This window comes from Lampris incognitus, chromosome 1 (assembly GCF_029633865.1).
Source record: "Lampris incognitus isolate fLamInc1 chromosome 1, fLamInc1.hap2, whole genome shotgun sequence".
In the NCBI taxonomy this organism is placed as follows: Eukaryota; Metazoa; Chordata; class Actinopteri; order Lampriformes; family Lampridae; genus Lampris; species Lampris incognitus.
Genome location: NC_079211.1, coordinates 23,436,934 through 23,451,847, shown reverse-complemented (window position 1 = coordinate 23,451,847; position 14,914 = coordinate 23,436,934).

Below are 14,914 nucleotides of genomic sequence, written 5' to 3'. Positions count from 1 at the left end.
TTTTTAAAAACACAGTTTAAAGAGGGCTTTTGCGAATCAAAACCTCTAAGAAGAAACAGTTTTACAGGCCATTTTATCTGTTTTGAATTAAGGGACTGTACTTTTACAGCACTTATGTGGGGGAGAGAGGGTGATCTTTTAACAATCTCTTCGTTTTTTTTTTTTTTTTTTTTAATTAAGTGGTTTTAGTTGTGCACCTATGCAAATGAAGAGACTTTTGATATAATCAATCGGCCAAGTTTGCAACTTGCATTGTCTGCAAATGCATAGGTACATTTATTGCCATAGAGCATCCTCTTTGGCACTGTTGGTAAGTCCATCGCAGTAATGCAAAGACATTGATATGATCATTTCATTTATTGTCATACAATTAGCAATGGATAAAATCGTATATATACTGGATACTATAGCCTGAGCTGCATATTTTACTGTCCAAGGGCATATATTAAACTACTCTTATATTATATAAGGAGTGGTCTGGGATGGAAATCTGATTGTGAACGACACGTGCAGGAAAAGACAGGAAGGGTTGGATACCTGAGAGTTCTCGAAGTCTCCCCTCTTCTCTGCTTTAGCATCTGCTAAGACCTCCGTGTGGAAAGTTCTGAGTGCTAAAATCTGGTCTTGATTCTCGTCCCTTTTGCGATGGCCAAAGTAACCAGAGAAGTTACTTTGTTCTTAGACCAGAAGCACTTCCAGCTCATATTGGGGGTTCAAGTGAGATGAGAGCAGAGCAAGCCGGTAAATCACTGATAAAAGTGCAGGCCAGGCAGGAGAGTGGTCCTTGGCCCCCCCCAAGGGGTCTTGGTGAGTTAAGTTACATTTACACAAGGAGGTCCCATTACGGACTCATTCTTTCCTTACTGTGTATAAATGTTACCCGAGAAGTAGATCACTTTGTTTGTAGCTAAAAGGATCATCCTGCAACGTCACGTACAGCTGTGCTCTCAGAGGCCTTAAACTTCTTAGATGGATTAGAAGAAAAAAAAGAGAGACTTTGCAGCTTGCAGCATTTTAAGCACTGGTATACCTCAAACGTAAAGCTTTTGCTAAGAAAAGTAAAATTTTTTTTGTACTCAGTGTGGGTTACACAGCATATTGAAAATAGCTTAAAATACAGTTATTCCTAAAAGTCAAAAGAGCCCCTAGGTGGCAGGGTCACCATGGTGTACAGGCAAGAAGCCTGAGGTAATACATTTAATCAGTACGACCATTACTTCCATGGAGAATAAACCCTTTTCTGAGTGCTGTCATTTTCCGCCGTCAAAAAAAAAAAAACTGCTGACGCAAACAACTGAGAAGAATGGAGGAGTCTGTTGCGAATCCGCCTTTATCTGTGGTGTAGTTTTAATTCCGCATTTGTATTCTGCTTCGAGGACAGAAAGCTGCAGCATGTGTCAAAATCCTAATCACAGTTGTCACTCGGTCCCCTGCCCTCGTGACAAACAACGAATGCTGCCATGTAAACAAAATGTACATGAGAGTGATAAATTGACCAATCACCCTGTGACAGGAGTAATGTTATGCAATAATAATTATACTAATAATAAAAAACCACCTGTACAGCCCAGGATACTGTCAACGAGGGGGCACACACCGGGAAACATGAAAATGGGAGGCACATTTTTCGAGCTCGCACTCAGTTATGAAACAGAAGTATATACTCGGACTGTGATTTTATGGTTTACGTGGAAAAGGTTTATGTTGTAAATATATAAGAGGCCTAGCTAGCCAGGCGGACTGAATGTGAGTGATGGATTACTGAGACAGCCCGGCCTGGCAACCGTTCCCATCAACTGAGTAAAAAAAAAAAGAGAGAGAGAAAACAATGCAAATGCTTGTCTGTGCTATTTCCTGTAATGACAGTGATTAAAAGAGAGACAAGACAGCAGTCTACTCCCAAATAACAGGCTGGCGCATCTCCATGCTTACCATGCGCGTGTGCATGTCTGTGCATGTGTGATGAATGGCAACCTGCAGACAACCTGCATTGTTCTGACGGAAAGAGAAAAATTAATGGGAACATTAACATTTGCAGTGCTAATGATTTAATGGTGTGACGGTTGTGTGAGGTCTGCCAGACTGTTGTTTGGCAGCACAGGATTCCCAAATAGTGAATTTTTACTTTAATGATCCATCTCCTCTCAAATTAAAAGAGATGAGAAATCAAGATTGTAAGAAATAACAGTGCCATTTAGTAGTGCCAACTAACGATGACTCCTTTTATTGATATGATGTTTCTTGACTCCTAATTTCCTTAGCACCCTCCCTCTGGGTCAAGCCACAGGGTGTTCAATTAGCTTTTACTGTTCCTTTCCACTCATTGTTCACTGCAAACAGAGCAATATAATTGGGTTTATGGACTTGGTGCAGGCTTGGCTTATTCACCAGGGTGGTGAGTGGGCACTTCTGTACGACAGATAGATGCATGCAGTACACGGCACAGTGGGTTGAACATTTGCTCCCAGGCGAAACCGCTAATTTTTTTTTCCTTGTAAATTGTTTGTGCATAATCCATACACATCATTATTTCAAGTATCATGAAAAAAGGAAACCGTACAGAGTAAGGGGAGTCTCTTTTTTTTTGCTCTCAATGTATGTTAGCATCATATGCTACATCATGATGGAACAATGAATTGCACAATCACTTGTGAATAAATAGTGTTGTAACGTCTAGTCAGAAAATCTATAAAAATTTTAAGAGGGCAATTTAACAGATAATAATCTTACAGATTAATCATGTAAGTCATTTATCAAGTAAGATACCAAACATTTGCTGGTTGAGGCTTCACAAATGCTAAGATTTGCTTGCCTTTCTCTGATTCACACTATTACAAAATCAATACCAAAGGGTTTTTCGGCTGCCGCTCGGATGATATCAACAGTTTTAAGACATCACATTGTGCTCTGGGATTATTTTTGACATTTACAGACTACATGATTAATCTATTGATTGATAGATTATGAAAATAATCGCTAGTTTCCGTCCTAATCATAAATAAACATGTTGACCATTGTTCTAATACAACTGTGTTGCACCTCCTAACAGTCAACAATCTAAGACACCAAGTCACTCTCATCACTGGTTATTCTTTACACAGCCTGAATCCAAAGACAGGTTTCACTGCCTGTCAATCATCTGATATCAGCTAATGGTGTCTGACCTCACGGTAAACATCTGTCTGATATAGGTACATGCATGTGTGAGAGCTGGTGCTCTGCAGCATGGCATACTAAGCAGGAATGATGTAATATTGTTTTTGTGAGTATGATCATGTCCAGCATCGCACCTTTGGTATCGTTCATTTAGATGTAATTTCTTCCAAAAAAACAAAAAATACTATGCTTCTCTGTTTTGGAAGCATTCAAAGAATGAATGATCAAGTTGTGTGCAACCTTTCTTTTCCTGTGAATGAAATTTGTTTTGGAGCCTATGGTTAACAACGTACACCGAGACAATTTTTTTGGAAACATCAGAATCAACAAAACACTATATATGATGTCGCAATGCATTACAAGTATCTCGTTTATAACCCCTTTGTAAAAATAAAAACAAATTAGGCTGCAAAATATGAATACAGCTGATTAAATATATGAAGAAATATAAAAATATTTCAGCGAAACATGGCATAAAAAATAAAGGTAAAATAATCTGATGTGTGAGCATTTTTTGAAAATTAACAGTTAGGGGGAGTGAAGAGGCCCTCTAAAACACAGTCCTAACATTTCAAACTCCAAATCCAGGGTGTGATCTGAATAGTGATGTATGCCATTAGCTTTCTGTCTCCATTCACTTCCTGTCAAAATAGCCACTCAGACTTCACTCAGAGTCCAACTGATGCACCAGGGATAATCTCAGACTTTCAGCAAAAAGCCATGGATTTTTGATTGATTTGAGTGATGATCCATGCTTACATCCACGAAACAGTGTGCAAAATGCATTTTGGCATTTCTTTAAAAGTAAAGCATTCTTTAAATTCTTCCAAAACACGTTCAACAATGTCTTATCTACCATATGAATATTTAGTACTTTATCAATTGTTTCATATGTGTAAATCTTATATCAGGCAATAAATCTTATATCAGGCACCTGATTGTCAGCACCTGGGGTACCAGAAGCGCAAAACAAGAGTCAATAGCAACAGCAAAATAAGCTGTTTGGCATTGGCAGAGAAGATTTGGCAGATTTTTCATGGGCACAACCCACATACTCAGCTCTGCTGCTCATCCCACAAATGTGTGTTCCTTACAAATGTGGCACCATTTAAAAGGGAAATAAACAGGCTTTCCAACGGTATAAGATTTATTGCCAAGAAGCATTGTTACAACAAAGAAATAATCTACCAAACACAAATGTCCTTACTTTTTGTGCTAAGTGTGTATATATATATATATTTATATATATATATATATCAACACAGATACAGGAAAAAAGATTTTAATACATTGCAATACAGGCCTGTTTCGTGTGTCTCGCACTCATCAGCTGCTATATATACACACACACACAGTTACTATGGAAAATTTCCTTAAAATTCTGACCAATGTTTGCATCATTCATAAAACTTTACATAGTAAAACATTCATCGGCGTTAAGGCCCCTGTTTGGTACATTTTGGAATGTAAAATAAATCTTCAGGTTTGCTTTATACCAAATGTAGTGAAAATTGAGGTGGTCAAAATCATTAGCCCCCATGTGATTTTTTGCTTTCAAAACACACCTGACCAATCAATCAGCTTTCAAACCACACTTGAGCAATCAGTCAGCATTGAACTTTACTTAAGGGACTCCAATGAACAGGGCTATTGGCACTTGAACACTTGACTCAGTGGGACTACTCTTAAATTCTTGGTAAGAAGTAATTTCATCATGCCAAAAAGTAAAGAAATCACTCGGGAATTCAGAAAGAAGATAGTGGATGCTCATCTTAAGGGGGAAGCTATACTGCCATTTCCAAGTGTTTCACAGTGTCTAGAACAGCTGTGCATTGCATCATTGCAAAGCACAAGGAGACAAATTCTGTTAGAAACAAACCTGGGCATGGTCGAAAGTGCAAGATTTCAAAAACTTTTGAGAGGAAACTAGTCAGAGATGTCAACAACAATCCCTGGATCTCTGCCAAGATTATTGTTGCTGAACTGGCCTCTTCTGGACTTGATGTTTCAAGGAAGACTGTTGTGAGGGCTCTTTATCGTGGTGGGCTTCGAGGTCATCGTCCAAGAAAAACTCCATTGCTCACACAGCGGCACATCAAAGCCAGACAGATGTTTGCCCGTGAACATTTGAAACATGGGCATGAGTTTGGAAGTCTGTCCTTTGGTCTGATGAGACTAAACTTGAGCTGTTTGGGCACATGGATGTTGCTTTTGTTTGGTGAAGGAAGGGAGAGGCCTTCAACCCTAAAAACATAGTTGCCGCAGTTAAACATGGTGGTGGGAACATAATGCTGTGGGGCTGTTTTGCTGCTTCAGGCACAGGGAACCTTGTTCGGGTGCATGGGACCATGAAGAAAGAAGATTATGTTGACATTTTGAAAGATAATGTAAAGAAATCTGCTGCCAGTCTAGCTTTAGGTCGCTGCTGGGTCTTCCAGCAAAACGATGACCCGAAGCATACATCCAAGTTGGTCCAAAACTTTCTGAAGGACACCAAAATCAAGGTCCTGGAGTGGCCCTCTCAGAGCCCAGATCTTAATCCTATTGAGAATCTGTGGCGGGAGCTCAATGTTAATGTCCATGCTCAAAAACCACACAATTTGGGTGAGCTGAACAATTTGCCGTGGAAGAATGGGCTAAGATCCATCAAGAGATGTGCCAACCTAGTTAGGAACTACCATAAGAGGTTGTTGTCAGTTGTGAGCCAGAAAGGTTACAGTATTGACTATTAATTGTCAGAGGGCTAATAATTTTGGCCTTGTCGTGTTTGTTTTTTCTTGTTTCAATTCAGCGCATCAGTAAAATATCTTAATCAAGCTTAGTGGAGATTTTGTCTTTGTTCTTTTGGAAGCAATTAAACTATAAACACTTTTGGTTATGGTCATTTCCATGGAAAAGTTAAGGGTTTTGTTTGATTTCATAAAGGGGCTAATAGTTTTGACCTTAACTATCTATCTATCTATCTATCTATCTATCTATCTATCTATCTATCTATCTATCTATCTATCTATATATCTATATAGATATAGATATAGATAGATAGATAGATATAGATATATGTGTGTGTGTGTGTGTGTGATGGCCTGGCGGCCTGTCCGGGTTGTCTTCCCGCCTGCTGCCCAATGACTGCTGGGATAGGCTCCAGCATCCCTGCGACCCTGAGATAATGGATGGATGGATGGATGAATTGAAGCTGTCATACAATCTTGACAAATTGAGACAGCTGTGGAAAAATTCTGTTCAATCATTGCCAAATCCTGGAGGCACATTCCTGGACAAATTCTAAATATAAAGCTCTCTTGGGGAAAGAACATGTTACATATCCACGTAGGACGTAGATCATTTCCTCCTGTTTTACGCCTGTGGCATAACAACAAATCTTTCTCTTCCTATGGCCACCTATAATAGGAAACATATGCATATGCATATACTTATGGGTATATGATTCCGATTGACTGTTTCCAGTCTAACGAGATACCTATATGTGTATCTAGGTTGATCGATAGTTGCATGCTGTACTATGGTGGATTGTATGCCACACATGGGTTAATTACTCTTAAGACAGCGGTGGGAAGACAACACCGTGACTGTGCCACTTGTCGCTGCTATGGGAATATATCTGGGAGCAGTCCACGCTCACAGGTGTCAGAGAGCAAGCCTCATAAATAACCATGTAAGTAACTACTTAATATCAATCACCTACCATGGCAGGGCACAGTCAGAGACATGAACTTACTTGAATATTTAATGATTTTTATCGGTTCAGTTTAGTGACATGACTGAAAGTTTTGAGAAAGAGAGATGTCAATAAAAAAATCTGAAAAAAAAACCTTTCAACACACGATAACGAGTAATTACCACTATTGCAAAGGTAGTCTCGATAAAAACGTCCACGCTTTCGTGGAAATATTTGTCGCACCCTTCAGGCAATGATCCGCGAGAGGAAAAGATGCTTTCCTGGGATCTGAAGCATCTACAGTTGATTTAAACGTTGGGCGTCATGACATCCCTCCAGTGTAAAAGGGGAAAATTTAACCAGTTTGCAAAATTGTGAATCGAGGCAATTCGCAACAACTCGTGTTTCGTGTTTTCCTGTGATCCCGTCCTAAACCCAGGAGACAGAAATCTTTGGTCCCTCATCCAGTTTCTATGAACAGCTCTGCAGAACACCAGCCAACGCTCGGCCGCCTCATCCTACGCACAGTAGTCAAGCATACAGTGAGAGGAAGTGCAATGGCAGATAGGATATACAGTAAATAATACAGGACATACTGTATACTATGTCCCGTACTACCTGAAGCTATTACATAACAGACATTTTATCCTCCCTCACACTGCAACCACATTGTTTAGCTTTCAGCTGGGTATGTCTGGCATGCTTCGGCTCAATCCCAAGGTGACTTTTCTGACCTTTCATCCCGAGCTGTGTGTTACCCTCATTTTAGGGCCACCACAAATCTGTCTTTCTGTACATCTGAGAACGACACCCCCAAATTGTTGAGTAACATATGACACGGAAAGTACAGACAACAAAATGCCTCCTACACAAATTTGCCCTGGCCTGCTTTCACATTGTCATTGCCTGAACCCTAATTTAAATGGATATACACTCACCGGCCACTTTATTAGGCACACCTGTCCAACTGTTCGTTAACGCAAATTTCTAATCAGCCAATCACATGGCAGCAACTCAGTGCATTTAGGCATGTAGACATGGTCAAGACGATCTGCTGCAGTTCAAACCGAGCATCAGAATGGAGCAGAAAGGTGATTTAAGTGACTTTGAATGTGGCATGGTTGTTGGTGCCAGACGGGCTCGTCTGAGTATTTCAGAAACTGCTGATCTACTGGGATTTTCACGCACAACCATCTCTAGGGTTTACAGAGAATGGTCCGAAAAAGAGAAAATATCCAGTGAGCGGCAGTTCTGTGGGCGAAAATGCCTTGTTGATGCCAGAGGTCAGAGGAGAATGGCCAGACTGGTTCGAGCTGATAGAAAGGCAACAGTAAATCAAATAACCACTCATTACAACCGAGGTATGCAGAAGAGCATCTCTGAACGCACAACACGTTGAACCTTGAGGCAGATGGGCTACAGCAGCAGAAGACCACACCGGGTGCCACTCCTGTCAGCTAAGAACAGGAAACTGAGGCTACAATTCGCACAGGCTCACCAAAATTGGACAATAGAAGATTGGAAAAACGTTGCCTGGTCTGATGAGTGTCGATTTCTGCTGCAACATTCAGATGGTAGGGTCAGAATTTGGCGTCAACAACATGAAAGCATGGATCCATCCTGCCTTGTATCAACGGTTCAGGCTGGTGGTGGTGGTGTAATGGTGTGGGGGATATTTTCTTGGCACACTTTGGGCCCCTTAGTACCAATTGAGCATCGTGTCAACGCCACAGCCTACCTGAGTATTGTTGCTGACCATGTCCATCCCTTTATGACCACAGTGTTCCCATCTTCTGATGGCTACTTCCAGCAGGATAACGCGCCATGTCATAAAGCTTGAATCATCTCAGACTGGTTTCTTGAACATGACAATGAGTTCACTGTACTCAAATGGCCTCCACAGTTACCAGATCTCAATCCAATAGAGCACCTTTGGGATGTGGTGGACCGGGAGATTCACATCATGGATGTGCAGCCGACAAATCTGCAGCAACTGCGTGATGCTATCATGTCAATATGGACCAAACTCTCTGAGGAATGTTTCCAGTACCTTGTTGAATCTATGCCACGAAGGATTAAGGCAGTTCTGAAGGCAAAAGGGGGTCCAACCCGGTACTAGCAAGGTGTACCTAATAAAGTGGCCAGTGAGTGTATACGACAGTCAACTCTGAATGTCCTAAATCAGACTTAACTACATGTGGACACCATAAGGGACTCTGGGGAGAAATAAATGTATAAATATCAAAGAAACTCTGTATATATGGGATTTCTGTAGACTTTCTGTGAACTAGCTGTAAGATACCGTTCAAGTGTCGTCACTGTTAGATGGACTAGCATGCCTTTTGCTATGTTTTTGTGGTTTTCCAATAAACAGCAGTGGGTATCATTGGCTAGCATTGATAATGAGGTGAGGACAGATGCTGGGTTCTGCTCAACAACCTACCACACATGGAGAAACAGGCAACCAGCAGGAGCTGATAGGGGGCTTTCCAGTGTGGAGGAGATCCACTGTCTTTTTGGCAAGCCAACTTAATTTTCACATGGGAACCTGGTCAAACAGGCCTTCGGTTAGGCCTCCTGAGGAGGCCAGGGAGGGGCAGGGAGCCAATGATGGGAACAGAAGCAGTTTAATATGGCTGTGTGTGGTTTACCGTATGCATGCCAGTGTCCTTGTGAATGAAAATATGTTCCTAAGTGACCTGCTTGGTCAAGTAATATAAATGTGTGTGTGTGTGTGTGTGTGTGTGTGTGTGTGTGTGTGTGTGTGTGTGTGTGTGTGTGTGTGTGTGTGTGTGCATGTGTGTGCATGTGTGTGCGCGCGTACATGTGTAAATGCAAGGCTGTAGGTTCTTACAGTATGTCTCGCTTATAAGTCCTTCTTATTGTCCTTATTCTTATTGTCCTTCAGATGAGACATTAAACTGAGGTCCTGACTCACTGTGGTCATTAAAGATCCTATGGCACTTATTGCAAAGAGTAGGGGGTTCCCCGGTGTCCTGGCAAAATTCCCAACCTGGCTCTTTCCATCTGGCCACCAAATCATCCCCCCATGTAATTGGCTCAGTGATTCCTTCCTCTCCACCTCAAGCTGATGTGTGGTGAGCGTTCTGGCACAAAATGGTTGCCGTACATCACCCAGGTGGGTGCTACACATTGGTGGTGGTTTAAGTGAGTTACCCCCTTCAATGTGAAGCACTTTGGATGTCTAGAAAAGCGCTATATAAATGCAATGATGATGATGATGATGATGTTGATTATTATTATTATTATTATTATAAGGGTTTACCTCTCCATTCACATATAATCCTCCCTCGTGAAGGAGCACTCTGAGGAAATAGGGTATATTTTTGGTCCAAACAGAAATTGTTGCACATGAAGTTGTTTCTGTGCTCCATTTAAAGGCTAAGTTTGTATACAAACAGCTGCATTCTCAAATGCACTGTTTCGCTGTGGGGAAATCGATCAAAGGCTTTTGCAAAGCAGCCTCGAGTTGGGGTTTGACCCATTATTACCCTATGGCAGGAAGTTGTGTATGAAACAAAGAGGAAGTTCTTTAGAGCTTTAAACATAAAGACGTATCAGTAAACAAACTGGAACATCTGTCATCTTGGACTCGTCGAGTTGTTCAAAAATCAGATTCATGAGCAGAGATGCTTATCAAAAATGAAGAATTTCCATAGTTTGGGGGTGATTTCCCAGCATCCTTTGCTCCTAAGGGAAATCCCACCTGATATATCTTGTGGCGTTAGGTCTTTGATTCTAAGCAGCCATCTTAAAGTAGTTTTATACATGTGTAGAATTTATTTATTGATGCAGTAGACATTGTATATAGCAGGCCAAAAACTGATACCAGGCTGTGTTTATGACTGTGTGATAACCCTTTAAAGTGAAGAATGTTTAAATAAGATAAGGTACAAAATTCCCTCCCCCAAGACCAAAACCAGAGCCTGAGATTATGATCAAGTTGGCTCACAGTTAGCAGAGTTTACTAAGAATAGAGAAGAAGGAAAATCAAACTTTGATTAGTGGCTAAGCGGTCAAGTTCAGTCACAGTGGTTACTGCTTGGTAGCAACGAGTATTGGTTCAAACCTTCATGAGATCCTGGTAAAATCAGACCAGATTTATGGATTGCTCTAAACCTACCCTACATTTCGAACAAAATCAGAGAAAAACTCATGTATAAGGAAAAGCTACGACATTCTGACACTCACAAGGATAGGACAGGATATTAGTATCTTATAAGGTACTAATATCCTGTCCTAAGGTATTATATTAATGTAGCTTGAGGTAATATCCTGCCTACAAAATATGCAGCACCTCTTTCTTGTGGACTGTCTCAGTGTTCATGTTTACAGTTAAGTTTACATACGTTTGTGAGGGCATGTGGTGGTAACCTTTTTAAGTATTAGAATCTGCCTGATGATTTCCAGAAAGATCCTGTGATTTTTAATGGTTTGAGTATGGAGGTAATCAAGAGGGCTGCGTCCTCAATGGGAGACTTTGTGCATATAAATTGAAACCAAGTGCATATGGCCTTCTTTCTGTCTGACCACAGTATCGTCAGAGGCCATTATGATACTATCAGGGTTGAATAACAAAAGTATGTGGATTCTCCAAAATCTTTTCAGGAGTCTGAATGCTCCTCGTTAATCAAACAAGCTGATGGTATCAGTGAAGAGCCGTCCTCACATGATCAAATCTGAGGCTTTCGTTGAGGCTCTACAACCATGTGCTTTACAAGTGCAAGGCACAAACCTGAGCTTTTCAGTATGATATACTATAAGACAATCCCATTAGTCAGTCGGTGCAGTGATACTTTTTTTTGTGTGTTTTTTTGGCACTTCTCTCCATATAATTCACACTTCCATTGGTATTTTCCTACAATAAATTACAGAGTAAGACTTCTACTCTGGGCTAGAAATGGATTGATATCTATAAACAGATTTATAGCTATATAATATTTAGGGCTGTCAAATAATTAATTTTCCTATTCGTGATTCATCTCCAAGTTTCAATTGTTAATCGTGATTAATTGCATGTTTAAAATGCCATCATTTTGCATGTTATGACCGTTTTTAAGTCCATATTAGCAATGTAAAGCAATTACCTGGGTGGCTTGATTGGGAATCAAATGAACACAAAGAATAGATAGAAGAATAGAAACCTTTCTGTATATACGATGTTCACCGCTCTGCAGTCAGTTGCCACGCACTTAGCAATCGCTGTAGCTAACTTACATGGTGTTTCATCCACTGCAGCGATTCCCTCACTCCGGAATGACGTTAGCTGCACCCCTGTGGTTAGCTTGTAGGCGGTAGCTCAAATTCGAAGTACTTGGGTGATAGTGAAATTCCGCTTGACACAAGATGTATATTACTTCTGCTTTGTCACCTGAGCCGTCTGGGAGTCTTTTAAAGTAAAACGAGCCATTCAAAAGTCCAGTGGTGTTTTTATTATTAGCATTATTATTATTATTTGTTCTGCTGAGAAATTTAAAGGTTGTTGTATTCAGTTTATTCTAGGCCTATATGTTAGTTAGCTACTTTGCATCCTTTGCGGTGCGTATGTGACACCTAGTGGTAAGACTGGGTAGTGCATTTTGTGTCTGCGTTTCCATGTAAACGATAGGTAGCTGTTGTTTGGGATGAGTGAGTTAAGTTCCCACGCGTTTCAAGCAGAGAAAGACTGTTGTTCTATAAGCGTCGGATCCTTGGAGCTATACGTCCGTAAGTGTTGTTTTTTCTTGTTGTATGGAAATATCATAATTAACACTTACGTGAGTATGAATGTAATAGTTATGTAACCGGTTATTTTCTTGCCCGGTGCGGGATTCGATACGAGGGGTATTACGCCACAAGGCGACGTCACTAACCGCTCGGCTAAAGGGTCAGACCCGTTAGCTAGGGGCTAACGTGTCTTATTAGTAGTTTACAGTCGTCACCCTCTCCCGGAAGCGCGCCCTCACGCTTTGTTATTCCTGCGCTCCGAAGAGACTTCTGAGGATCTGCACACTTCCGGATCCCACCCCTGCCACCAATGTAACCGGTTATTTTCTTGCCCGGTGCGGGATTCGATACGGGGTGAAATATTGGGGGGGATATATCATATTTTTCCCAGGATGGGGGGGGGTCGTGTCCCGGCTAAAGGGTCAGACCCGTTAGCTAGGGGCTAACGTGTCTTATTAGTAGTTTACAGTTATAAGGACGTAATTTCATGTTAGCGTAGCTCATTACCTCCTGTAGCCTATGCTAGTTAACTATCTGCGTGTGAATGTGCACGGGCTAGTTTGTGTGCCTATGAAATAGGCATAGGCGGAAATCCTGGGGGGACGGGGGGGGGACACGACCCCCCCCCCCCCCATCCTGGGAAAAATATGATATATCCCCCCCAATATTTCACCCCTGGTTATGGCACTTTTGACCAATCGAAGTTGAACACTCGAATCCAATCACGCCCCATCGGCACCGGTGCTTTACCACGGGCCACTAGCAAGAGCAGCTGTAAATGCTGCTTCCCACATTGCACATTCACTAGGATTTTACCCAACAAAGCTGACGGTTGGTCTGTGTATGTTTTCAATGTAATGTCACATGAATGCAATTTCGACCCTTTCAGTTTCGATTTGTACAGGCTCTCTGAGATAACTGACATTGCTGCCGCGGTATCTACCTCCATGTACACCTTAACACCGTTGCATTTTACTATCACCTTGTAAGGTTTCACATACTCACACTCAGTCTTTACTGAATACAGTCTCATATCAGTTCGCTGTTCAGAATCAGTCCCTGAATCCGGTTCGCGAGTTGCGTCTGCCTGGTCCACAAAGTTCACCTCCGGGCCGCCTTTGGTCTGAGGTGGGCGGGCAGACGAATGTCCAGCAGACCGCATCCCTTGGTCGCTACCGGCGTCGGTGCGCTTGTTCCGACAGGCTCGCTCCAGATGTCCGTTCTTTCCACATCCGCGACACTGGAAGTCTTTGAAGCGGCAGCTCCCCGGTCCGTGTCCTTTCCCGAGGCACGTGTAGCAGTCCTGGTGGCTGCCGCTGACCTCCCTCTGGTTCCGCGCAGTCCTGGGCTCTCGGTGTCTCCGCACTCCGACATGATCCGCTCGCATATGCACAGATGACTGTCCCTTCTGCATGCTTTCTAATCCAGAATTCGTGCATTCGAACTTGTTCGTTAATTCCACCATCTTTTGCCATGTTAATCCCTCGCCAGTGACGGCATTCCGTAACTTTCGACGCAGCTCTTTGTTAGATGTCCCTCACACGAACTGATCTCGGAGCTGCTCCTCGAGGCTCGCGCCAAAATTGCATGTAGAAGCTAATCCTTTCAAGCTAGCAATGTAACCAGCAAAAGTATCTCCAGACTGATGTCGACGGCGTCTAAAGGCAAATCTTTCGGCCAATACGGTCTTCTTTGGCGTGTAAAAATCCCGCAACGTGTGTAGCAAGGTTGCAAAAGCAACGTCACTGAACTTTTTCGGTGATATCAAGTCCTTTAGCAAGGCAAAATTCTTCGGTCCAACCACGGACAAAAATACGGCTCTTCTCCTATCTTGCTCAATTTTGTTAGCGACAAGAATTGCATAAGCCTTTCTTCATAATTGTAGAAGGTTTCCGCCGTTTCGTCGAACTGCAGTCCTATATCTGTACTATACAGTGTCATCACGTACGTTAGCTGCTAAGCTGCTAGCATCGTTCAAAAATTACCGGTCAAGACAGGAGCAACCCGTTGCACATAAAAATACAGAGGAAAATCCCATCCTCGTCGCCAAAACTTGTCGTGTATCTATTCTACAGGATAACTGAATTATACAACGATCGAGGTGTATCTTGGTCTTCCTCTTTAATTTGCCAGACCGTAGTAACATTACGAAACGACTGTGTTAAGCAGCACGAAAACACGAGTGACCCTCTTGCTCTGTCTTTTTCCAAAGGGCGCGCGTACACTTATACTATAGCAAATTCGGGGGGGCAACCACAGGAACCGTCGCCACAGCCGGGACGCGAACCCGTGTCTTCCTCACCGCAAGCGACAACGTTAACCAGTCGACTAAAGGGTCCGACGCGTTAGTCAAGG